The sequence below is a fragment of the Acipenser ruthenus genome, chromosome 7 (assembly GCF_902713425.1).
Source record: "Acipenser ruthenus chromosome 7, fAciRut3.2 maternal haplotype, whole genome shotgun sequence".
NCBI classification, from domain to species: Eukaryota; Metazoa; Chordata; class Actinopteri; order Acipenseriformes; family Acipenseridae; genus Acipenser; species Acipenser ruthenus.
Genome location: NC_081195.1, coordinates 23,781,287 through 23,808,908, shown reverse-complemented (window position 1 = coordinate 23,808,908; position 27,622 = coordinate 23,781,287). Strand labels below are relative to the sequence as shown.

At 36.5% G+C, this 27,622-nt stretch overlaps 1 long non-coding RNA gene across 1 annotated transcript in view; it reads right to left on the bottom strand.

Moving 5' to 3' along the window:
* Positions 1-26,657, bottom strand: part of LOC131737468 (uncharacterized) — a 35,022-nt gene extending 8,365 nt beyond the window's left edge. The window contains exon 1 of the long non-coding RNA XR_009329089.1: positions 26,531-26,657. This is a non-coding gene — a long non-coding RNA (uncharacterized LOC131737468). The remainder of the gene's footprint in view (positions 1-26,530) is intronic.
* Between the last annotated feature and the right edge of the window lie 965 nt (positions 26,658-27,622).

Here is a 27,622-nt window from a genome sequence, read left to right as displayed (position 1 = left end):
TTGTCCTTTATATGGTGGGCAAATCTGTGCAAGCTATGACGACGGTTCATTTTGTAGCTATTTTGCCTAGTATATTAAATGTTGCAAAACAGCATCTGAACACATTTATGCAACCTAAACGTGCACACTGCTCTAATTTTAAGAACAGCTATTATCTTTCCTTAATTTAGTTTCCCCTGTGTTATGCATGCAAAGATAATCTCTCCTTGCTATACAGTTCATGTCATTATGCTTCGGAAGACTAGGGTAGTATGATTAGCAATGAGCTCCTGTTTGATGCATAATAAATGCCAATAATGAAAGTCAGTGTCACTGCGGTACAACGGAGCTTAGCAAAAAACAGCAGGTGGTCCTATTGTGATTTGCTATGTTCTGAGCAAGGAATACAAGTTGAAAGTTAACTGCAGACAGGTGGCATCGCTTAACCCATTCATACAGAGCAAAGGTCTTGCAGTGTCATTGGATTTTTTTCATTTTACTTACTGTATTTGTTTATTACCTTATGCTATTGTTTGCAATTATTCACAGGTTGTATTCATGCAGAGCTCTGAAAATGCAATGCATGACGTTATGTGAATATTATTATTTATTTCTTATCCAGGGTGACTTACAATTGTTACAAGATATCACATTATTTTTTACATACAATTACATTATTTTTACACATTATTTTTACATACAATTACATTATTTTTACACATTATTTTTACATACAATTACCCATTTATACAGTTGGGTTTTTACTGGAGCAATCTAGGTAAAGTACCTTGCTCAAGGGTACAGCAGCAATGTCCCCCACCTGGGATTGAACCCACGACCCTCCGGTCAAGAGTCCAGAGCCCTAACCACTACTCCACACTGCTGCCCCGATGTGATGTCACTGATGGATATACTGTAAAGTACTCAACCCCTTTGATTGGTAAATACACAAAAACAAGCCTAGAACAAACTACATCAGACAGATGAAAATAGTCAACTACATAAAACAGACTAGAAAACATTACTACATTATACATATTTTACACTACATTCTTTGGCCTTTGGTCCCGCTTTTCCTTATATTAGCTTGCAAATAATATGATCTGGTAAATGCAAATTAAAATCCCAGGTACTGTAAATGCAGATTTATAGAACAATGGTAATAATAGTAAGGGGAAAAAATACATTATTTAACTGCTTTGCCAATCATACAGTGGTGCCTCTTTGTAATATGTCAATAATTACTGAGCAGCCTTATTTCCTAGTGTTTTAGAGCAATATCAAGATCAGCTATTGGATGTTAAGCGCAATCCTCACTGTTCAAAGACTAACGTCTTACCACTAAAGAGCGAGTTCTCTAGTCAAGGAGTAAGTACCTGTTTTATACTGATGTCAGTTATTAACTCATCACCTACTCAGGGGATCCATTGCATTAGGTAACCAGGTACTGTAATACAGTAAATATGTACTGGAGTGAATGCTGTGATGACAGATGAAATATTAAAATGATTAGATCTATGCACAGCTCATAAGCAACACTTACATTTCAGTGTGATTGTCACCTCAGATGTTCAGGGTGACAGATACCAAGTAATAAAATTAGTTATATGCAGAATTGTGAAATATGTTTAAAAACAAAAAAGAACAGCAAGCAAATGGCATCTTCAATTGCTGCACTGCAGTAATATATATATATATATATATATATCTATATATATCTCACTGCGCAAGTGTTATTTTAATCTATCTGCAAAGTGCTGTTTTTTCCCCCATCAACTATTTTTTTTTTTTTTTTACATTCAAGCTACAAACCAACCCACAAAATTAGAAGTTCAAAATGATACCAAGTATTAATTTTTTTAAAATGTTGGAACAAAAGAATAAACACAACTTTGATCTACATACAAATGGAAGAAGAATGCGAGCAACTATAATTAAACTAATTATAAAGTACACCCTGCTGTACATATAAGGCTGTAATTCTGCAATTACTGTACAGTTTCAAAATGTGACGGTTGTACATTATTTTGTTAGTGTGGATAGCAAGCCCTTTTGTTTAACCACTGGACCACCAAGCCTACCTACAGGTAGCATTTAAAGAATTACGCAAAACAGTTAAACATTGGGAAAAAAAACTATTAAATTAATGAGTAATTAACGGTAATTAGTTAATTAGGTCAGAGCAATGGAGTGAGGCATTACAGATTTTGGTCTGTTTGCGTTCTGTCTAGGAACCCTGCAATTGGAAATGGGTCACCTTCTATACTGTAATTAAGGCAAGTAAGGCAAGCAAGGTAAGTTTGAAATGTTTATGATGCTTATTCGTAAGTAAGCCTGATTGTACTTAGTAACTTACACTGACTAGTTGTGGTTATTAAATCAGGAAACCCAGGCAGTTCATTCTGAAAACGCCAAAGCAGCACAAACTATATACAGTCAGTTTTCTTCACTGTGCACAATTTACACGTTGTTTGCCAGGAATACAAGCCTGTCGACCTGCTCTGGATCCAAGGCGGCATGCTTTTTGTTTACATCGAATACACAGAGGGCACGTACTTGCATAGCATTTTCAAATCTGATTCGCTGGTAGTCAGGATGAGACTAGCAAATCAGATGATAGTTAGCACTTGGTCAGGAAAAAAAGAACACGCCCACGTTTGGCAGAAATACTGTAAATAGCAAGGCAGGGCGTTCGATGCAGTTTCGTTGCTAAACTTGAAAACTGCACGTTAAAAAAATGTAATTATGTAATCGATTATCGAGTATTTATCTCGATGTATGCAACGAGGAATGGAAACATTGATTTTCGGTTTAATCTTCGCAGCCCTATTGCGTACTTTCCATTTTCAAAATGACGTTGCTTGACCTGAGAGGTTCTGCAAAACAAGTATACTCCCTTAAAGGGGGACACTGCAGAGGGTCATGGGTAAAGATGGCTGAATGGCAGCCATTTACATTTTTTTGCCAGAATTATTCCAACCCTGGTGGCATGTTGGCCTACTTTTGACCAAAGTGTTTTGCGGTATTGATAGGTGGAATCAGGAACGATACACTGTATTGCTGCAACAGTTGAGTTATTGTTTGAGATCTGTAAATAAATAGAGAGAACCTGCTTGTAACCTATATGTCACCTCGGAACCTGGATCAAGAATGGTGCAACAGCAATATACTATCCCCATATTAATAGAAGAAACAAATTAATCTTACATACTGATAAACTATTCCAGTTTGCGGTGCTAAAGTTACTAAAATCCCTTGATCAAATACAGTCTCTCTTTGACCCCCTTTTTAGAGTCAGGGAAATAAATAGGTCATTTTAGACCAGCAGCCAATTATATTTCTTTCTTTATGTCCATAATCTTCCTTAGCACTTAGATACTCTGAATGCACCCATGGCAAGTTTGTTTAACAGACATTTCATTGGTCTTAAAGGATGGCGTCAACAGTAGTTAGCGGCTCAAAGGGATAAGAGACACCCACTGAACAAGCGAGTAACAAAGGGTCTTTAATCCTGTGTGTTGGAAATCACTTTCTCTCTCATTGGCAGCCAAAAGTGAATACAAGAGCCGTCAACAAATCTGATCTGTTCCGGGCCAGATTATCTATTAAGGGCTAACTGGTTTAGAGTCAATATGGCATACTGTAGCTTTATAACAATAGAGGATTATTTTACTGTATTTAAGAATCACTAAAGAGCTTGCTTTGGATATTGTAACTCATTCACTTCTGTATTGCTAGTTGATGGTGGAGGTTTGCCAGAGTGATTCCAAATACTAGAGAAAATGTCCTTCAATTGGACCTTAACCAAACACATTATTATGAGTAGTATAATAATATAATATCTTTATAGAGAGCCTTTCATAGTGGACCACCATCAAAGTGCTTTACAGAGGTACGCTGTGTCACTTACAATAGGACATTGATTTAGCATCTCATCTGCAGGATGGAGCACAAGGAGGTTAAGCGACTTGCTCAGGGTCACACAGGGAGTCCGTCAGTGGCAGAGGTGGGATTTGAACCGGTGACCTTCTGGTTACAAGCCCTGGACTTTAACCACTGGACCACACAGCCTATAACAGATGTTTTATTATGTTGTGATCAGTAGATACGGATACTGGATTCCAGCTGAACTTGAGATGTTACCTCTGTATGAGGTTGATGATACAGAAACCACATGGGGAAAAGTGTTCCAGGGGACTGAACGTTTTACATGAATGCAATAGGAGGCTGTGTGGTCCAGTGGTTAAAGAAAAAGGGCTTGTAACCAGAAGGTCCCCAGTTCAAATCCCGGGTGACTCGCTGTGTGACCTTGAGCGAGTCACTTAACCTCCTTGTGCTCTGTCTTTTGGGTGAGACGCTGGTGTAAGTGACTCTCCAGCTGATGCATAGTTCACACACTCTAGTCTCCAAGTCGCCTTGGATAAAGGCATCTGCTAAATAAACAAATAATAATAATAATAATAATAATAATAATAATAATAATAATAATAAGCTGTGCAAGCCCTCCCTTGATAGGAGTTTCAAAGAACAATTACAGTTGGCTGTAGGCTCTTGAAATAGATGCCGCAAGCATCCCGGAGCAGAAGTTGGATACAAACGTCAGCGGAATCTGTAAAGTTTTAATGAATCACATGCAGACCGCATGTAAAATTAAAAAGATAAATGCGATAATCCTATCCCACAGAAGTAATCAGTACCTGCGCTTGAGGTTTGAAATATGTACAATACAATTTATGGCAATAAATTGTAATGATAAATGTATTTGGCTATGATGCAGCGACACTATAGAAGTGAACATAATAATACAACTTTATGCTAGGCAAAGGACATTAAAAAATGTGTTGTTGAAATTCACTTATTACTACTTGTTTAGATTCTGTTCAGTTTTGTGCTTATGTCAGAGGTGTCAAACTCCTGGAGGGCCACAGTGTCTCTTGGCTTCTGTTCCACCCAAACATTCAATCACTTAATTGGTCTAATTATTTTATTAATTGGTCACATTTAACACTTGTCTCCAGGCCTCACAATGTTTCATAGGTAGTGTACCTTGAATCAAGAGCATTTTCTAAATCGTCAACTGTAAAAGAAATGTCCAATTAACACATAATTAGATCAATTGTGTTAATTGGGAGCTTAAGCTATAATGAAAAACCAGAAGACCCTGCAGCCCTCGAGGACTGGAATTTGACATCCCTGGCTTATGTTGTGTTTTAGGTTGGTAGAATACATGTCACCTCTGTTTCAAGACTTTTTAATATGGCCGACCACTGGAATGTACACTTCTGAATTTCATTCAGATAATGTACACTCAGAAGTGTAATCTATCTAGATCAGGGACCCTGGTCCTGGGGACCCCACGTGTCTTCTGGTTTTCATTCTAACTGAGCTTGCAATTACTTAACTAGACCCTTAATTGAACTAATTGCTTAATTAGACCTTTTTAATTGTTCTCATCTCCTACAGCTCCTGCTATAACAGGTTACTGATAAAATGTTATAGATAACTTGAAATCTGCCACCGTTTAAGAGCTGGAAACAAGTAAAAAGGTCTAATGAAGCAAATTAGTCTTGGCAGTGCACACATCTTGAGGCCAACTTGGGGGGCTCGATGACCACCTGTCAGGACCTGTAGGTTTACCTGCAGCTTTGTTGCTCAAGATTTCACCTGCTGAGACCTGTAACTTTGCCTACAGTATTATCCTGTGATTTATCCTTTCTGAGCCCCGAAACATCAGTTACAGACATTAATATACTGTAATATACTGGGCAGGTTATATCCCCCTGGAGAGCAGCATGCTCTCTCCAGGACTCGAATGTTGGTTGTGAGAGATTCCAGCATGCAGATACATGTAGACATATATATTTTTGGGACAAGTGGTGTGGCTGTCTTGCTAGACAAAAGAAAATAAGGCAAATCAGACTTTACAAATATGGTTGGCACCATTATGTGGTGGGCAATGAGAGGGGAGACACATCTGGGGAGACATGTCTGGCAAATATGTTAATGGCTATGAAACCACCTTTGCACCTCTCCTAGGAACCAGATCACAGAACCCCCCAAAATACAGTCTCGTCTACATGACTGCAAAGAATAGTCTATAAATTCAAACAGTACAACATTCACACACAGAGCTATCACAGGGAAGACTATTCCTTCCTAACGGATATAAAAATACCACAACATTGGTAAATCGGTAGACCTAAAAAGGCACTAGCCAAAACATTTACTTGACGGGTATCTTATTTTTAAATTGTCCCTTATCTTGTCGCTAAAGCCACAACAAAATTAAAAATCCTTCGGTGCTGTAAAAACCTTTACTCTGATCATTGGTATCCCAGTCCACTTCAATTTACAAGCCATCACCACAAATATACACTGCTGATGCTGATGTATGCAGACCCTAGTTCAGACTCCAGGGCAGCCCTCCTTGATAAACTGTCTGTTAACTAAACCGAAATTAGCTGTCAGGGTGCTTAGACATCAGCGCAGAACAGCTTGCCATTTGTCAAGCTGGTCGACAGTAGGTGCTACAGTCCGCTACCGTCGTTGAAATCTAAAGGCAGGTGCACAACTGAAAGCCCCATTATTCAGATTTTTTTCACAAGGACCTTCAGATAGACAGTGCACCACAGTGATACAGTGCCAGAAGGATAGACCCCCAAGACTTTGTTTTCAAGGGGAAAGTGAGGGATTGAAGAGTATGGATTTTACAAATGTCCTTTCGCCCGAGTTACCTTGAATGTTGTGCTTTACTGTATATGTAACATCCCATAGCTTTCAATGTGTTTGTCATACAAAATAAAACCCATAATGATGTAAAGGGGTGCTAATTAAGATGTTAACATCTCTGATTAAGAAGGCACTTTTGAGATCCTAACATCGACTGTTTGTGCATCACCCATTCAATTGTGCTGGATCGCACAAGATCTCAGATCCGGCAACCTTTTATCACAGGCAAGAACTAAAAAAGGCACGAAACCCTGATCCACAAGCAGATGATATATATGGGAGTTACTGTAAATCAAGGTTTGCAAAAATGATACATTTTTGTTTGCTAATGGACCCCTGTATATCACAGTTAATCTATTAAACAATGTCAACTGTTTACATCTAGTATCACAATAACACAGCACAGACAGCTAAATAACAGAGTTTAAGACTTGAGGATAGAGTCACTTGATAATCTAGGCAACAGATATTTCTAGATATTTTTACTGTTGTCTTTTTTTCATAATGGTGTGTCAAAGATGTAATCACAGTGTGTTTCTGCTACGTTGCTAAGCAACTTGATTTTCAGATTTGCTGTTCAATCTCTGACAGTGATTTCTTGTCAGTGCTCTGACACTGAAGAGGAGGCTTGTAATGATAATCCTACCTCGGAAGAAATAAGTAATGAAGGTAATTTTGAGGCAAATATTGGTTCAGAACTACATCTTTCAAAAAGCTTATTTCATAGTAGTTATGCTGTTCCAGCTTCAACATAAAGTGTTGACATTCAGTGTGAATTTGAGGTTGCAGTTTAAGAGATTACTTATGTTCTGAATAATACAAACACGTTGCATGTACTTTAAAATCCAGGTACTTTAGCTACATAGTAGCTGCACTACACTTTTGTTGCATCATTTAATGCATGTGTTTCACTACAAAATGATCAGAAAAATATCTTTGTTAAATACATGTATATGGAGCTCTGTCCTCACAATCACAGAATCATGCGCTAAGTAAATATGGTAACACTAAGTGTCTCTAATTACTGTATTTACACTGTACTTACACATTAACTACATTGTAATCATGTGTAAGTACATGTATTTACTACTTGCATCAAGGACATAGTCAGCACTTTGATTCCCGTGATAAATCAGTAAACTATGGATCCGGAATCACCTACCAACCGAGCATCCACTGAACAGTCAGCCCTCAATCAGTCAGTTCCTCTCTCTTGCCCATCATTTCTGAAACACCGAATCAAAACAAATCATGTGATGGGCAGCCCAGTTACACAGAAGTGTGTGCTAGATGATGTTTCTTCTTTCCCAATCCCAGAACTAGTACGTTTCCCCCCATGTTGTGCACATTATGTCTGCAGTCTCATTGTCAGACTTGATGCAGGAATCTGGCAAGCACATTTGTATACTTCCACCCACTTTAAAATTAAATTTGCAATCAAAATGTCAGCCATCCATTCTGACAGAAGCCGGTGATGCATAAAACCGTTTGATACAAGAGGTCCCAAAGTTCCATAAATAGTCTGTTTGATAAATGGGACCCTGCACATTATTTTTAGTAACAAGCAGACATGCGCACATGGTCATAGGAGATTTTGCAAGCACACACACACACAGTATATACAGTAGTATCAGTACATCTGCTAAACTTCACCATTAGTTTTTTTATAGGAATTGGTGTTCATATGCTGGCTGTTATGTCCATTCATTCGTTTTTTCTCCGAGGCATTGTGGTGTCCAAAAGATAGCTGTAATGTGTTTATTGTCCAGAAGGTGGCTAAGACTGATAGAATGCAGTCACATTATGTATACATTTTCTGCATGTATTTCTTTCCTGTTTAATATTCTAGTATTTTATATGTGTTTTGTATAATATTCTCTTGCTGTTCATGTGTGGGTCATTTAGGAGGTTTACTGCATTTTTTGAAGGCGTGGGAGCTGCTTTTGAGTTTTTGAAGCGAGGGGTTTCAAAGACCAGTCATTTCTTCATATTATGTAACTGTGACAACTATGAGGAAGTGTAACGCACTGCAGTTATGGATTGTGACCCCTGTCGGTAACAGGAGGGTAAATGCTCTACCCAGCATAAAAACTCTGGTTTCCTATTTCTGGATTCTAGATCCTATTCGTTGGTCCCTCTTTATAGTTTTATATTTATTTACAATCCAGCATTTGTTAAATTGTTTGAACCAACTGCTAAACCACAATGGAGTCAGTTTATTACTCACCTTACTGCATTTAAAATGATCAGTTTCCTTTACTCAAAGTGATGTTTTTCATTGCTGATTAAATGATAATCATTTTAAATTATTTTATTAATAACTTGAAATTGCCTATATAAAACATAGGGCTGTCAAGCAAATAAAAAAAATAATGTCATTCATTTTTAATCTGTTAATCTTGGTTTTACTTGCATATTTAATTGATACAATTACTGCATCCATCTCATTGAAATTAGTTTTATTACCAATATTATTACTATTAATATTATGAACATCATCCAAAAAAACACAATTATACAGAAAAACTCCAGCATTTGCTGTTAAATTGTCTGAACCAACTGTTCAATCACAACAGAGTCTGTTTATTACTAAACAGGACAACTTCATGTTGTGTGGACGTACAATAAAGTACAATGCTACAGAAATGATCTATAGAAAAGCATCAAATAATGGTGTTATTTGAAGGACAATCCAAGACATTTCAGTTTTGAAACGATTCATGAATTTTTGATGACCGGACCTGCTGCAGAATACAACAGCGAGGCTCCGGAGGATAATTGCATGGAGAGATGATTTCAACAAAGTGCAAAATACTATAGTCACGTCCCTATTGTTTTTTTCCCTCCATTATCACACATTGCAGACTTATTTCCCAAAGTTTTATTACAGTTCTCAGAATGGATTTCTCCAGGCTCTCAGAAGTTTCTTTTCAATAAATCATTTTTATCCAGCAATCAGTACATGACAGGGGACCATGCAGTCAGCAAACTAGAGGGATTTTTGGATCAGATTTAATTTAGCAGCGTCTGTGCAATTACTCTTTCTGAATCAAATTAGGAGCACATTCTTTTTGTTTGTTGGCAATCATTGTAAGGGGCTACTGCCATGGATTCTAAGCAATTATTACACTTGTACAGTCTAAGAATCTAGTACTGGGAAAGCCTTTTAAGTAAGTTTTATATTTTGTGACCCCATAGATGCAGAGCATTATACAATAACGTATATATATATATATATATATATATATATATATATATATATATATATATATATATATATATATATATATATATATATTATATATATATATATATGTGTGTGTGTGTGTGTGTGTGTGTGTGTGTGTGTGTGTGTGTGTGTGTGTGTGTTTCTTAAATGTGGTACGTAATTCATCCTTCCCTGACAGAAATAAATGGTAAAAAAACAATAATTAAATTCAACTGCAAATAAATCTTAAACCCACTAAAAAGGAAAATAAATGAAATTGTACATGTGCTGGATTGTTATATATCAAACCTTCTTGTGGTTCTGATTACTTAAGTGAAACAAATGATTTAGGTTGTTACTGACCTTAAATACAGAAAAAAGGTTTAAGATAAACACAACTTGCCCCTTGCAGACCTTTTCAGTGTGCAAATGAAACCTGCTGTGGGATACAAATTTCAATTCCCATGCGACATAGTGGGTGAACATTTCTCATAAGTTATGAAGCGCTAATAAGCAGAAAATTCTTCGACAATTAAGGATGACCTACATGCTTTTATTCCAGGTCTTGCTGTAAAGCTAAATGTACCATGAAAAGCCATTGGCTCTTGAAGAATGAAGCCATTTCAATCTATGAAGATAAAAGATTGAATTTTTATAGAGGTGGTTTTCATTGTTACTGACTCACAGAAGTCTTATATAAATGCCACCTGGGTTCACACATTTACTCTGTACTGTACTGTGTTTTCTAGTGTGCATTACAAGTCAACTGTTATTATTTCTAATGTGCTGTGCAAGGAAAGAAATAAAGACTCCTGTTGCATAGCAGTTTGATCCATTCCTGGTTTTACCAAGAGTTTAAGAAGACACACACCAGAGCTTGTTACCCATACAATATGACTAATTAAGCTCGTAGTAAAACCTGGAATTGGTGAAACTGCTATGGAAGTATTATTTCCTTCCCTGCTGTAAACAACAAGTAGAACATTAAACATTTTAAAACCGTGTATTGCCTTTAAAAGGGTGTTGTGTTTGACAGGCTAGGGTAGTAAATATGAGAACGCAGGAGCCAGCAATGTCAAGGTATTTTTTTTTCTTAACCTTTGATTTCATCATTATTGTCTGAAAAAAAAAAAAAGCGATGCTGCTGGGCTTCTCCAAATTAATGGGGCAGTGAGAGATTTTGCCTTTTTGAAAATTAACGACTTTTTTTTTGACATATGTATTCTACAATAGAATAGATTTGGAAATAATATTATAGATTTGTAAAATTGCATTTTAAGGAAATGATATGAAGGAGTTAAACAAGGAAAGCAGGTGCCAGGACAAATACCTTGCTAGACAAATATAATAATAATAATAATAATAATAATAATAATAATAATAATAATAATAATAATAAATAGTAATAATCTGATCTACAAACTAAGAAGCAGCAACACTTACCCATTTACCAAAATGACAAATTAGCAGAAATGACATAACTGCAATAATATCCTCTGCATATGGAAACTGAGCTTTCTGGCATTCTACGTACATAAGGCTACCAATCCAACTACTGACTACTTAGACTGATATAACATGGCTTCTGGGAAGCCCTTTCAGCAAAGCCTAGTTGCTGCTTGAAACCACTTTCCACTTTCTAATTGAGATGGTCTCACTTAAACTCCAACTTCATCTTTCAAGAGGTTAGCTTGAATTGTTCTTTCGTCAACTAGCTCATAATGGTCTTATTAGTTTCCTCACCTTCGCTCCACAGTGGATATTGCAATCTGCTATCCCTTTGCTTGACTGCTTCTCTTTTTCTCCTTCACAGCGCTGTCAAAGTTCCTTCAAAAGCGGTCTGTGATTCTCCCACGTAAATGCGTGACAAAAAGTGACAGGCGATGGTATTTGGACCCGACAGCAATATCTCCAGACACTGCTGTGTACTTTATTTTTATTATTGATTTCTTAGCAGACACCCTTATCCAGGACGACTTTCAATTATATCATTTTTTTTTTTTTTTTTAACATACAATTACCCATTCATACAGTTGGGTTTTTACTGGAGCAATCTAGGTAAAGTACCTTGCTCAGAGGTACAGCAGCAGTATCCCCCACCTGGGATTGAACCCATGACCCTCCGGTCAAGAGTCCAGAGCCCTAACCACTACTCCACACTGCTGCCTTTGTAGTAAACGTGACTGCTTTGATTTTGTGTATCTAGTTCATATTTTGTATAATAGTATCTGCTTTTATACATCTGTCATTGCAATGCAGGCGGAGATGGCTTCATTTTAATACCACTGTGCTCCGGCTTTCCCTATCACCCGTTATGCCTACGCCAATAAAAAGGACTTAATTAAATTCCCTTAAGTTTTAAAGAGTTTTATTAAAGGAAAGAATGTTCCACTGAGCGACCCTAAAGATTAAAACATTAATTTGCTTAATCTTATAAATGCCAAGTGCCACATACACCAGAAAGCCTTTTTTCAATGCAACCTGACACATTATTCTGGTACTTATGATAATATGTTCTGCTCTAACAGACAATTAGAAGTCACAGAGAACAGTCCACAGAATTAAGTGAAAATTCTTCACGCAAGGATCGGACAAAAGCTAGAAATAATATAGCAGCTGTTTTTTTTTTTTTTTTTTAAGTAATTAAGTATGGCACAGGGTATGTTTATGATTCATGTGTAACAAATCTCGATATGTTTTCATCAATTTGAATTGAATTATTAGAAAGTTTGTGTGAACTCTGTGGAGTTCAAGCAGTTGCGCTGGATATCTTTGAAAAAAAAAAACATTACAAAATAGATAGGTGACAATTAAGTGTCTCTAATTACTATTTACATAGTAGTTATCTCTTAAATATATGTGTGCTTATACATAATTACAAAGTAATTATGCATAGTTACAATGTACTTAATGTGCAAATGATGTTGCATGATGTAACCCTAACACTAGTCCTAACTCTAAAACTCTTTTCTGATACAATTGTGTATTGACATATATCGTGCAAAAAGATTAACACATTAACTATGTAACTATCTAGATACAATAATTAGAAACACTTCTTGTAATGTGATACATACATAGGAATTTAATAATGTGTGTTTCTTTTCTCCAGCCCAATATAGCTGAATAAATGTTCAATTGCTCGTCTTGGATGAGAAGTTCCTACTGCTAGCAGGTGGCAAAGTTTTGCTCAATCATAAATCAAGAGAAATAATGACATTTCATTACAGATTTAATATGCCATTGTCTTATTACCGAGCTAAAACGGGTTGGAAAAGCACCATGAAATAATACTGGAGGTCATCCTGAGAAGAAAGAGATCAGGCCATACTAGTAGGCCTCTTCTTTTTAATTTAGACTGCTTAATTAAATTCTTACTGAAACTGACCTTTATATACAGATATGGACAAAAGTTTTGCATCACGCTATGGAATTAACTAATTTTGCTTCATAACATAGAATGGAACCTGCTGAATAATGTTATGTTAACAGCAGCGGGGGCAGCAGCATGGAGTAGTGGTTAGGGCTTTGGACTCTTGACCAGAGGATTGTGGGTTCAATCCCAGGTGGGGGACACTGCTGCTTTACCCTTGAGCAAGGTACTTTACCTAGATTGCTCCAGTAAAAACCCAACTGTATAAAAGGGTAATTGTATGTAAAAATAATGTGATATCTTGTAGGTCGCCCTGGATAAGGGCGTCTGCTAAGAAATAAAAAATAATAACATACCTCTTTGTAGTTTTCCATATACTTCAAGAAACGTTTCAAAATCTAACATGAAATACTACTCAATATTTTTTATTTTGTATTCCATTCTGTTAATAAAATATCAAAATGATATATTTTATTTAATGATGAATCCTAAAAGTCTAGACGATGCAAAACGTTTGGCCACAGCTGCAGAGCCGTAAAGACAATGGGGCATTTTTAATTGTCAAGAGAAGCTGAACGGCTTTGAACCTTCTCTGCTGTACTGCAAAGGTAAATATTTTATGGGTTGTCAAGATCAATGAATTATTATTATTATTATTATTATTATTATTATTATTATTATTATTATTATTATTATTATTATTATTATTATTATTTATTTATTTCTTAGCAGACGCCCTTATCCAGGGCGACTTACAGTTGTTACAAGATATCACATTATACATTATACAGATATCACATTATTTTTACATACAATTACCCATTTATACAGTTGGGTTTTTACTGGAGTAATCTAGGTAAAGTACCTTGCTCAAGGGTACAACAGCAGTGTCCCCCACTGGGGATTGAACCCACAACCCTCCGGTCAAGAGTCCAGAGCCCTAACCACTACTCCATACTGCTGCTGCCTATATGAATAAAGGTGGATAACGCACAACCATTAACAGCAGACCCTTATTTTGTTCGGTTTGATGTAAAAATGTCACCATGCTGCTTATACCTAGACACTTGCTGGTGTGAAGCAGTACTGAGCTAGGGTTTCCATGGCTGGTACTCTTGTGCCAGTTTGATGGATTTCTGATTGTGTAAATAAATCTCAGATGCCACCGGCATTTCAACTGCAACCCTCTGTGTTCTGTCAGCAGATCCTGTGACCCATTTTCCAGACTGATATTAGCAAAGGGAACACACTGTATGATAGTGTTTCCACCCCCCAACTTGCTTTGCATGGCTGCTTTAATGAAAGTAAACACAGCTGTTTTATTAAGTACCCCATTAGTTATACTTTTTTTGTTCTTGTCAACTGGCCTGGGGGACTCAGTCAAGAATCTATTTGGCTTCAGTCATCTGATATTATTAGGTATTACCCTTTTTTATCGATTCGTCATGTAAAGTTATGATTTATTAATCAGCTACTGTATTAAACCAGGAATGGGAAGGATTATTAAACTGCACATTACAATTACAAATATGATAAATAAAAATAACATACATGTTCTTGAGTGAAACCTAGAATTTTAATTAGGGTGCAGCTGTGCTAAAAATAACTAAAAAACAAACATTTTTGAAAATTGTATGCAATACTGCTAACAATAGATAAAACTTTTTTTTTTTTTTTAAAGTCATCTCGAGCACATATGTTGTTCGTCTTATTTGGTACTTTTTAAAAGCAACAGTGATAGTGGTGGCATAATTCAAATATAATTAGAGCTTGCATTTCCCATTCCCCAAGAGCAATTTAAACACTTTTATAGAATAGTAAACGCCATAACATATGAGAAAACATGTACAACTAGGAAGCTGCCCACTCTTTCATGTAAAGTACACAAACCAAAAATGACATTAGGGTACCAGTAGCAGAGGAATGATTGATATTGGTGTTGTTTTAATAAATATACAAGGGTCCCACTGCCTTAGCATCTGGTTTTAAATCATGCAGGCAGATTCCATTGATGACTACTTCATGTGGAGACCGGTTAGATGTCGTTAGCGTGTTTTAATGCTTTCATCAAGCGATCATCCATTATTCAATAACTGTTCATGACCCTTAGTAGTTAATTGTAGTGTGCTGAGGGGCTGCAACCTGTTTTTGGGTGCAGGATTGTGAAATTATTGTGTTATTTGGTTTGGGTAAGCATGTCTCTCTTACTCATCTTCTGCCTGACTTAAAGGGATACTATGTACTTTCAGAAATGTTTTATTAAAAAGTCATTGTGGGTGCAAACCGACATTAATAGGATTTTAAACATATTATAAATTATGTGGATGACATAAAGTATCCCTTTAATAAAACCTGTTCAGACAGGTCACAGATCACTCTGGACCCCTCCCATTCGTCAGCATTCTAAAGATAGCCAAGTTGAAAGATGATGCTATTCCTTACAAATCCAAATTTATGTTTGACCCTAGAAACTATTTTTTTTTTACCTTTAGCAATACAGAATACATTTTCTTATCGTCACAAAAACTTGTAATGAAATCCTTACATAACACTGGACTGGTGATAATAATTCCCTTGTCTAATTATGTGTGGCTGAATAATAAATTATGAAGGTTTTTTATGAAGGTCATCTTGCAACCTAAAAGAAAAAAAGCAGGTATAATGAGCCCGGGGTGAGATGACAACACTGGATTAAAAATTGACAGGATTTTTTAATTGAAGTAACAGTTTGCAAATGTATTGCTCATTGGGTGAGGGGCAATGGCACCTGGGTACTGGTTACATCAATTACATGCTCACTGAGTCCAATACAAATGTAAGGAATACTGATAAAAAATGAAAATGTCTATTCTATTATTTATGTACAGAAAGTCAGGCATCTGTTGGTAAAAAATGATGTGCAGTTTGGTCGTGAGAAATGTAAAACAATGACACTTGTAAAAAGTTGTGAAGTGTATATTTCAAGCAATTGATTCACTACACTGAGGCCTTTTCTGCTGTTAACAATTCATCCCATGTAACACATAATGTGTGGTACATTTAACACTTACTAATAAAATAAATGTCTATTTACTGGGGAATTCAGTAATGGGTACAAAACAAGTAAAACTGCATAGGTTTCTGCTGCGTAAGGGCAATTTCCGCTGAGATCTGCTTAACTGATACAATCTGAAAGAACGAGGGGTTGCTTCATTTACATAGTCTCACCAAGCTGCAGGTCGTGACCCCTGCATTGCTGTTTTATGCATGGCTTTTTGGTTCATGGCAATGCAAATATCATAAAGTGGGACTCCCATAGCAGGATCAATTTATTAACAAAAGCCTTCTCTGTAATTCTGTTTTATTATTTTCTTGTTTTGTTTTTAAACCAACACAAACTAAACCCCAAGAATATGGGTATCAATTTACACTCCATTAAAATCCAGAGAATCAACAAAAACACACTGTGGGTTCCTCTACTCAGATTTGTTAACAACGCTTTATGTTTGTTCTTACCTCCGTAAGGAAAACTATAAAGGCCTGACTACATGAGCTATGGGGGATTTTGAGGGAAAAAAAACAAGCAGCATCCTTGCACGGTCTTTTGCTAGCAGCATATGGAACATGAGCTGATTTCTGAAGTTTCTTGACTGATGCTCTCTTTGAATACTATCACAGGGAACATTTTTCTGTGTTCTACGCAATGACTGAGTCTGCCTAAACATCGTCAGTGGATTAGATTTTATCTAAGCTGAACAACTTCAAATTAATAAGACTTGGCTCAAAACCAGCCCAAGTTCCATTCAACCTGATCGGACTGTATTAACTGTAGCCAAAGAGGTGGTCAACCCTGGTTGCAGAGAGCTACAGTCTTCCCGGTAATTACAGGTATCTTAAAATCATCAATGGCTAAAGACCTGGAAAAAAATGTTAGTGTTAAATAGTTCAAAAAAATAATTGATTCAGTTAAGTACTGTAAAAACCTTTGTAGAATTCTCTTTTCTAGGTATTTTTGGGGGATCCTAAAAAGGGGGAGTGACTTATACACCGGTGTGACCTATAGGCATTTTCCTGAAATTGTTGTCTCAAAAAGAGGACGGGGGGGGGGGGGGGGGGGGGGAGGTTGGTGCTTATACGCCAGTGCGACTTATACACCATTTTTTATGGTAATTCAGAACTCGGGTGGTACGAAAACCAGAAGACCCTGCAGCTCTCCAGGACCAGGGTTGGCCACCCCTGCATTAACCATACGCTACATACATACAGTAATGCTCAATTATTGGGGTACCTCTGCTGGTTTGTGATGCGGGTAAAGCAAAACAAGTTAATATGCAATGCATCCATAATATCAAAATGGTATGTTCTGCATTTTAAACAGACAACTTTGCACACTAGTATATACAGACGTGCTCAAATTTGTTGGTACCCTTACAGCTCATTGAAATAATGCTTCATTCCTCCTGAAAAGTGATGACATTAAAAGCTATTTTATCATGTATACTTGCATGCATTTGGTATGTCATAGAATAAAGCAAAGAAGCTGTGAAAAGAGATGAATAATTGCTTATTCTACAAAGATATTCTAAAATGGCCTGGACACATTTGTTGGTACCCCTTAGAAAAGATAATAAATAATTGGATTATAGTGATATTTCAAACTAATTAGTTTCTTTAATTAGTATCACACATGTCTCCAATCTTGTAATCAATCATTCAGCCTATTTAAATGGAGAAAAGTAGTCACTGTGCTGTTTGGTATCATTGTGTGCACCACACTGAACATGGACCAGAGAAAGCAAAGGAGAGAGTTCGTCTGAGGAGATTATAGGAGGCTGTGTGGTCCAGTGGTTAAAGAAAAGGGCATGTAACCAGGAGGTCCCCGGTTCAAATCCCATCTCAGCCCCTGACTCATTGTGTGACCCTGAGCAAGTCACTTAACCTCCTTGTGCTCCGCCTTTCGGGTGAGACGTAATTGTAAGTGACTCTGCAGCTGCTGCATAGTTCACACACCCTAGTCTCTGTAAGTTGCCTTGGATAAAGGCATCTGCTAAATAAACAAATAAATAATAATAATCAGAAAGAAAATAATAGACAAGCATGATAAAGGTAAAGGCTACAAGACCATCTCCAAGCAGCTTGATGTTCCTGTGACAACAGTTGCAAATATTATTAAGAAGTTTAAGTCCATTGAACTGTAGCCAACCTCCCTGGGGTGGCCGCAAGAGGAAAATCAACCCCAGAGTGAAGAGAAGGATAGTGCGAATGGGAGAAAAAGGATAACTGCCAAAGAGATACAAGCTGAACTCCAAGGTGAAGGTACGTCAGTTTCTGATCGCACCATCCGTCGCTTTTTGAGTGAAAGTGGGCTCCATGGAAGAAGACCCAGGAAGACTCCACTTTTGAAAGAAAAACATAAAAAAGCCAGACTGGAATTTGCTAAAATGCATATTGACAAGCCACAATCCTTCTGGGAGAATGTCCTTTGGACAGATGAGTCAAAACGGGAGCTTTTTGGCAAGTCACATCAGCTCTATGTTCACAGACAAAAAAATGAAGCTTTCAAAGAAAAGAACACCATACCTACAGTGAAACATGAAGGAGGCTCGGTTATGTTTTGGGGCTGCTTTGCTGCGCCTGGCACAGGGTGCCTTGAATCTGTGCAGGGCACAATGAAATCTCAAGACTATCAAGGCATTCTGGAGCGAAACGTACTGCCCAGTGTCAGAAAGCTCTGTCTCAGTCGCAGGTCATGGGTCCTCCAACAGGATAATGACCCAAAACACACAGCTAAAAGCACCCAAGAATGGATAAGAACAAAACATTGGACTATTCTGAAGTGGCCTTCTATGAGTCCTGATCTGAATCCTATCGAACATCTATGGAAAGAGCTGAAACTTGCAGTCTGGAGAAGGCACCCATCAAACCTGAGACAGCTGGAGCAGTTTGCTCAGGAAGAGTGGGCCAAACTACCTGTTAACAGGTGCAGAAGTCTCATTGAGAGCTACAGAAAACGTTTGATTGCAGTGATTGCAATGGATTGCAATGATGGTGGTCCCATCATTTTTGTCCATGCCATTTTCATTTGTTTTATGATTTACAATATTATGTTGAATAAAAAATCAAAAGCAAAGTCTGATTTCTATTAAATATGGAATAAACAATGGTGGATGCCAATTACTTTTGTCAGTTTCAAGTTATTTCAGAGAAAATTGTGCATTCTTCATTTTTTGTGGAGGGGTACCAACAATTTTGAGCACGTCTGTATGTATAAATATGATACATTTACAAACAGCATACAGGGAGAAGTGTTCACAACATATGTGTGAATATGTAGTCTACTACTTGTTGTTCACACATACTTCACACATTGTTAGCCTTGTTGTAGGAACACACGTTTTAAATGTACAGTAGATACTCTATCTGTTTGACCTCTTTTTGTCACAATGGATTAACGCAACGTTGACTCTTCCACTCGTGGTCTCTGTTCCAACCCTGTTCTAAATTGAATTAATATACAATCAATTACCAGACCCTGACGTCGTTACTTAAAATATTTACTCTATTAAACCTGGAGAGGAATGGACCTCCAGGACCATGATTGGACAGCCCTGTGTTCATGTATTTAGTCCAGGATGTACCCAAATTAAGGATTGAAATAAAAACGAATAGTGTTATTTCTGTGAGTCTGGCATAGAGGTCAATGTGAATTGTTGTTGTTGTTGTTGTTGCAGACCATGACCTTAATTACGAACACATAATTGTGACCTGGACCAATTGAGTACCCTCTACTAAAACTCTTTTTGTTGAACAGTTTCAGAAATGGAAACTGTTACTGTTGTTATTATTATTATTTATTATTATTACTATTATTATTATTATTATTTCTGATAATGGATGTGAAGAGCGGATACTGTTCATTAGGTTAACTGTGAAACATAAAAACACCTTTCAAGACCCCAAAAGTCTCTTTTTTGGGGGTGTTTTAATGAATATACAGAGTTAAGACAACAGTTTTTTTTTTCTATTGTTCAGACTACCCCTAATAAATACATTTGCTAAAATTGTATCACAAAAAAAAATTAAAAAAAGAAATGCATCATACAAGTAAATTATCTTTGCCACGGCAACTGCATAATTTGAAATAAGTAGAAGTACTAAGTAGAAATTACAATTTGATAGGCGACGGACTTATACTGATTAAGCTTTCTACAGCTAACCCCTCAATTGTACATAAAACATTAACAACTAGAACTTCAATAAAAAGTCAACCTACTCCATAAGTGATAACAGATTGGATAACATTGAAGTTGAAATACATTTATAAAAAGCTTTTATTAACATTTTCCCAAATTCCTAATTTTTTTGGCTGATTTTAGTGTTATGACTTACACGATATTTTCACTTTTACTCAATTCATTTTTTTTTTCCTGTCACTGTTAGGTCACAGGTAGAGGCAGTCCGAATCCATGGATAATGGAATTCCTTGGATATTGCAACCTCCCGCGGAATTTGCAGCTACATCATCATCATAATTATAATAAACAGACAATTGTTTGGTTTTACTTTTGTTAAATTAACAAATGTTTTGTCCCCTTCAAAAAGTATTTGTTCATTAAAGGCTTTGAAAATGTGATGTTTTTGTTTGACTGGTCTAAAGATTTTACTAACATAAATGCTCGATATATTCAATTGAGGTACTGTACTCTCTGATGAGATCAATAAGCTACTAACAACCAAACGAGCAAGATGGGCTGAATGGCCTCCTCTCGTTTGTAAACTTTCTTATGTTCTTATAATTATGTTTACGTGATTTACATTTTTACAAGACATTATTAATACAAATACTAAACCCATAAGATGCTCTGCAGAACACTCAGCAGATATCTTCTTAATATTTGCAGTTTTTTGCATATTTTCCTGCAGATTTGGAATGCATCTAGTGACAGGTTACAGCACCCCAATGCTGCACTATTGGTAACTATGTGGGATTCTATTATTGTGTCACCCGGATGGCTTGTGGGTGACATCAGACCAGGAAATGGGTGCACAGGACTGCAAGGAAGGCGCTGGTGCATGCATTTATTAAATAAAACAATTTAACAAACAAAACTTGTGAATGTAAACATTAAAGCGCACAAGTACCGTGCTGGTTGAAATCCAGCACGAGTAGCAATTGTAGTATATATCCTTTTAAACTCACTCACGTCTCGTTCTTACTCTTCACTCTCATCAACCTCTCTGCAGCGTTTGTTTCGCTTTTATATATGTGGCCAACCCCCCCAATTGGTAATTCATTTGGGAAATGACCACATTATGCATGACTTTAGCTGGATGGGGGATTTCAACCCCATCCATGCTGTAAAACAATAAAAGTGTAAAACAAACACAAAACAGTACATTTAAACAATAATGCAGCACAACAATACAAAATACACAGAAGATACGCACAGGGTCAGGTGTACCCAACCACATACTGTTAACTGAAAATCAAGTGCTTCCATTAAACCTACAGCATTGTGGTAGGATAAATGATTTTCATCTGTGTGAAAGAGAAAAGAAAACATCAGCAGCACAACAATAAGGTCCTTTTGAATGTCATCCACTAGCATGTCTGTCAGTCTGCCCATCAGTACAGAAAATGTGCCTGTCTTTTCAAAAAGACATTTAAATATGAACCTTAAAGAAATCAGATAAACAACTCTGTGTTCTATCAGAAAGCCAAGCACATTTAATTACTGTTTGTAACACAGTGAACCTACCAGCAAATACATCTTAATTAAAAATGTGTGGTGTTTATAGGAAGTACTGGAGGTGAAAGGCCAATGCAGTAACACTGTTTATAAACCAACCTCATCAGCAATTCCTGCCATCTCTAATAGTGAGACCCTGCCTCGAGCAAGCTTAGAATGCAGAGTAGTTTACCTCACTTCTTTCAAAGAGTTCAGAGGTCAGTCCACAAGCGAGTGTACTGAAGGCCACGACTTTGTCATTCACATTTCTCCTGAGGCTAATTATTAATTTCTGTCTACATTGGTAAACTGACATTAGATCTCAAGCTGATGATTGCTGAACCTGACAAAGAGGTCATGAGTTCTTTGTGTTGAGGATATTCTTTAAATAGCCATGCAATCCTCAGCTCCTGTTGTAATCGTTACACAGAATTCAACAGTAGAAAACCCATTTGCCCTGTAGACCCACGCTAAATCTGGTTAAAGAGGTAATAGCTAATGCAATACTAAAAATATTACCAGCCATGCACTTCAATTCACCATCAGTCTAGAAAGAGCTCAACCCAGATGGTGAATTTTATTTTTGGACAGACCGAGCTTGCAATTTTAAAGAGCAGGAAAAAATGAAATGAATAGCTTTTTAAATCATGACCCTGTCATTTTTTTTAGAATGCTTGATTTAAAACGTATTAGACTAGATTTTAACTTTTACAAAGCAATGCATAATTTGGAAATGTCCGAACAAACCTGGTTTGTTAACAGTGTATTGTGTGCTGTTGGAGATTTCATTATTACTTTTGCTAGAAAGGCTTGCTTTAAATCTCCCTTGGCTTTGATCGGTTTGATCGGTCTTGGCAAGCTAAATTCTGTTAACATTGGAGGATTCTTCCTGTATAATGTATTCAAACGTAATGAAAATGTAGCAAAAACATATTGATTTTTTAATAAATCACCCGCAGCACTTCCCAGTGGGTTCAGGGAGCCAATTAATTTGGCCTGTGGCACTGCAAGGGTTGATAACATTCAGTCGGAGTCTGGTATTGTTCCATCAGGTTAGCGTTTGCACTTATTGCTGGCATTCCCTGGGCAGCACAACTGGTCCTGGTTTCTGGTTTATTTTATTTAAATCAAAGGCTTCAATCAAACCCAGTTTCTGCGCTTCCAATTTAATTTACTGTTCCCTATATATATATATGGCAACATTGCCACATGATTTGAATAGAATGGAGAAGTCTAAACAATGCCAGCACTTATGATTCTCCAAGTAAGCTTAAAAGACAGGTAAAGGCAGACTTAGAGAACAATAACAACTGACTACGGGGGCTAACAGAACCAAAAAAACACTCAGAATGGTACTATAAAATATTAATGGACGTAAAAAATGTTTTTTTAAAAAAAGCTATTGAGTACATCGTAAACTACTTACTCTTTAAGTTGACATTCTGTGAGTGGGGATTTAATGAACAAATGTATTGTATTCAGAAATATGTCAGTCTAGGCCTTGAGGTAAACATTTGAGCAACTGATCCTCAAATATCCTCTGTGGCAGCTTTGAACAGGAAAGCAATACAAACTTGCAGAGCTGTTAATGCACAACACACTAACTTTAAGTGCCTAAAAGCCTTGCATGATTTACAGTGACAGCCTGCTCGTTTCCCCGTAGTAAAGGGGTGACTCATTCCTGTTGCATAGTAAGCCCTTCCTTGAATTCAATATAAGGTGATTCTAGCTAATAATTCCCTACATCTTAGCTGTTTTGCACTTAAGATGTGCAGTGCAAAAAAAAAAATACATATATATTTTTAAACCATCTAAGCCCTCCTCTCAGTAAATCTGTTTTACATGCTTGTCTTATGTCACATTGGAAGTAAAAGCATGTTATTGGCTGGAAGCATGTCCATCAACAGCAGAAGCAACTGGATGGTTAATGGTAGGTTAGAAGTTGTTGAGGGGTTGAATCACGTTCTGCAAAATATCATTTGTTACTGCTGTAGAGTAGTTGCAAGTGGCATCCTTTTAAACAACCATTGCAGAGTAACAAGCATCAAATAATAATAATAATAATAATAATAATAATAATAATAATAATAATAATACATTGCCTTACTATTGTATGGTGTTTGCGACCATTGATTCTTGGTTATGTTGCTCAATATTAAGCTATTATGATTTTTCTCTAAATCAAACTTTAACTGGCTTTGAGATTGTCTTGAAAAAAAGATGGCTGGACTGTGCAGCCTTCTTAATTCATATTATGTGACAATGTGCATTTTGAGTTTGGTCAGCCAAACCTATTTGCAGTCTATATAAATGTTAAACAGAATGGGCTGACATAGTTGAAAGGTCACAAAGCAAGCTGATTTAGAGAGAAGTGAAAATACCTCAAAATTGGTGCAACGGAACCCCTGAGGATAATTGCAAATACCACAAAATAGTAAGAGGAATGTAAAAAAAGGAATTTAAATGACATCTGAAACTATACTCTGTTTTCATTTGTTACCGAATTATCCATATTCAATAAGAATGATGTAATGCCTGCTTCTTCAGCTGGGAAATTAAATGCAGATATCAATTTACAAACTGTATTTTCAATAGAGAAAGATCATATTAGGTCTATAGACCAGCACTCAGTATTCCGGGGAGTTCTGTACAGCCATCAAATAAAAGAAAAAGACAGGAAGTGGCAGTGTTGTGATGAGTATCTCTTGAATGAATCATAGTATTGCTGCAAAACGAGTTTTAGATTTGTTTGAGTTACGCTATCATAAAACCTGCATTTTCTGTTTGCTTCCTGGTACCTAATCACTTCCTGTGAAGATGGTCCCCAACGTCTCAGTGTAGTTCAACCCTTGGACTGAAATTGACCTATAATACTGGAAGTAATTTAGCACCAGGAAGCAACCTTAATCCTAAATGTAGTATTTAATAACTGCATATCCTGAATTAAGTTAGAAGTTGAGTCACTTGATACCCAAAAGCATTTTAAGATAAGAATTTCATGATCTGTGATTTACCATGCTTACGGTTTGTTTTCATGTTATTCCATGAAATAAGTTTGGGAATTGAATACCGTCTGATTCCAGGGCTAACTTTAACCCCTTAAAGAGAGGAAGTATCAAGAAATTTAAAGCTGGGATGTCATCTGGTCAGCAGTATAAGGTCTTTGAGGGCACTACATTCAATATGTTCTATATTTTGAGTTTAGCCTCCAAGCTTGCTCCTTTTATCTCTACCCTTTTTAGAATCTGAGCTTTTACCAGCAGATACATCATGTTACCTTTACTTCCATTGATACATTCAATAAAGGGCAGTGTTGACAAATCGACCCTTTCAGACAACAGACACACAAACACAGACGCCAACACAGGATAACCATTGGATCTATAAGCTATAAATAACAAGTGACATGCTAGGTCATGCAGGCCAAGGCTTGCTTAACCATTAGAGGACTCACATCGTCATTAAAGAGATTATATAGCCACCAGTGGACCTCTGGTCATCCATATACCATAGAGACACGATGACAGTTGCTTAGAAATAAGAGACGGTTCTCAAACACCATTTAATAAATGGTGATCACTCAAGATCAATTGGAGACAGGGTATTTTGTTGGAAAGGAAAAGGAGAGATATCCAATAGCATGCCCTTGCCAAATTATCTGCAACTACAATGCAGGCAGTGGCCCTACATAGCAATGCAAGGATTCTGTTCTAAAAGGAAATGGCATCACAAATGATGGTAGAATGGAACCAGAGTAATTACATTTTGCAGTGGTTCTGTACTAAGCATATCAAAGAATATCCCATTATTTTTGTTGCAATATAAAATAAACTGGAATGTTGTCTCTGTTTCACATTAATTCTCACAATCTTGAAGAGTCTAAACAAAACACTTAGCACTATTGTAACATGTACCAGTTTCAACAGTTTTTTTTTTTTTCTCAAAACCCATTGGCAAATATATGACTTCAACATACACAAACAACATTTTTAACATGGGATTTTCCAATAGAAAAGGTGCTGTTATTTATTTAAAAACTCAATGCATCTATTAATACTAACATCGTGAAACAATAGTCTCTATTGCAGCTTGCCAACTGGTTTCATTTTTCCATGCCAAATGTTTGATGTGTTAAGTGACAACACAAGGGCACATACACAAATATAGGTGCCATGTTAATATTTTGACAGCACAATGGTATAGAATGAAAACAAATGCACACAAATGCAACCATATGATGATCACTGTATTGTATGTTTGCTCTAAATCCATTGTGTTGCTATTACTAGTAATGCTATAACCAGCTATTATTTAATCTAGAGTTATTTGATGCTAATACCGGTACACATTTTCTCAAACTTTTCATTAAGAAAAGTTATTGTCCCTTGGGTACTTTTATTTCTGACATATTAAATACATGGAAGGAGCAGAGAGACAGCAGTCACAAACAAAACAGTTTAGTTATAATGAATTACAACAGAACAATTAGGCCACAGAGTAAAAATGGACATTCGCTCAATTAGGTACACTTACTGGTCTGTGCTCCTCTACTCAGTCTGTGAACTTTCTTCCCCTATTTCTCCCACAAAAAGGCAAACTGAGGCAACCATATCTTGTGCTTCTTAAACATACAGCTACCAATCATTGAATTAAACCTAATTGTGTCTCATCAATGAAAGCTGAGGAGGATTAAGGTGAAAACCAACTGAATATACTATAGGCAGCATTCACAGATTACAAGTAGTGAATAAATAGTGAAATCTAAATATTTAAAACTAAGTAAAACAAGACCACATAATATGATGACATGGGGTAGTAACACTGGTACTGAGTTAATTAATGTTGCACTGTTGTAAAAGCTTAGCAAATCTTGAACAGCATCTCAGAATACATGTGGCTTTGGTTATATAAAAGTGTGATCCTTATATTGTAAATACTGAGTACATATAAAATTGTATCATTTTGACACTCTCCTATTCAATTGACATTGATATTATTGCCACTATCACATCTACAATTATCTATTACTGATGTATTAATTAATTTATTTCATTTAAATCATGGTTTGAAAATTAAGCAAGAAATCAAAAGAAAAAAAATAACTGAATGCAAGGGAGATAAGTGAGAAAAAACCTGCTCTGTACGTGCAAAATAGAAAAAAAAAACAGATGTCCCATTTAACATTCTTCAATATGTGTGGATGTGTACACTGAGAGCGAATGTAATGTGTTTGCATCTCCTAGTGGTAACCCACGTACAATTAATACTGCATAGTTTGTGTACAAACCCAATGGATTACAGTTAGGAATTACTTTGGTTTTAACATCATCTTATGGCCAAAGGGGTTTCACAGTGCATGTTGCTGGTAATGCTTTAAAACACTGTCTGGTATCATAGGCTATGCCAATGAAGTTTGAAAGTGTGCATTACATTTGTTATCTATACATCCCATAAGCATCATTTCTGTTTACTATAACAAATGTCTCCATTGAAATTTATTTAACAACATTTCAAAGGGCCAACTGTCTAACTTACAAATTCCCATGCTTTATTGAAAAAAAAAGAAACTTTCATTAATATTTCACACAATTGGTGCAGAGAGCTAGGCAGAGGACCAGGGTGGAG